We start from the raw sequence: 874 nt of genomic DNA, 5'->3' as shown, positions 1-874 counted from the left end.
TGACAACAACGTGGCCGAGGGAGAGGGAGTCTTACCCAGAATACCCCCAGCTGCTGGGCTCTCTCCTTGCTCTGGCAGATGTGGGATGGAGGCAGAAAGTCCCACTCATGCGTCATACATTTTTTGAACATCTAATGAAATAAATTTCCCCAGGTGCAGTGACTCAAGCCTGTAATCCCAGCACTTTGGGAGGCTGAGGCAGGTGGGTCACCTGAGGTCAGGAGTTTGAGACCAGCCTGGCCAACATGGTGAAACCCCATCTCTACTAAAACTACAAAAATTAGCAGGGCGTGGCCTGTGATCCTAGCTACTCGGGAGCCTGAGGCAGGAGAACTGCTTGACTCTGGGAGGCGGAGGTTTCAGTGAGCCAAGATCACTCCACTTCACTCCAGCCTGGGCAACAGAGTGAGACTCTGTCTCAAAATAAAACAAAATAAAATAAAATAAAAATAAATGCACGACATATTAAAAAAAAAAAAGGGCCAGGCATAGTGGCTCATGCCTGTAATCCTAGCACTTTTGGAGGCCAAGGCAGGTGGATCCCCTGAGGTCAGGAGTTCGAGACCAGCCTGACCTACATGGTAAAACCTCATCTATACTAAAAATATAAAAATTAGCTGGGTGTGGTGGCAGGCGCTTGTAATCCCAGTTACTCAGGAGGCGGAGGCAGGAGAATTGCTTGAACCCAGGAGGCGGAAGTTGCAGTGAGCTGAGATGGTGCCATCGTACTTCAGCCTGGGCGACAAGAGCAAAACTCCATCTCAAAAACAAACAAACAAATAAATAAATAAATAAACAAATAAATAAATAAATTTCATTCCTCTGCCCACTGCCAGTATCCAGCCCCACTGATGAGGTTGGGGTGAGGTGGGAG

This window comes from Piliocolobus tephrosceles, chromosome 9, assembly GCF_002776525.5.
Source record: "Piliocolobus tephrosceles isolate RC106 chromosome 9, ASM277652v3, whole genome shotgun sequence".
NCBI lineage: Eukaryota > Metazoa > Chordata > Mammalia > Primates > Cercopithecidae > Piliocolobus > Piliocolobus tephrosceles.
Note: the sequence above shows the minus strand (reverse complement) of the source record.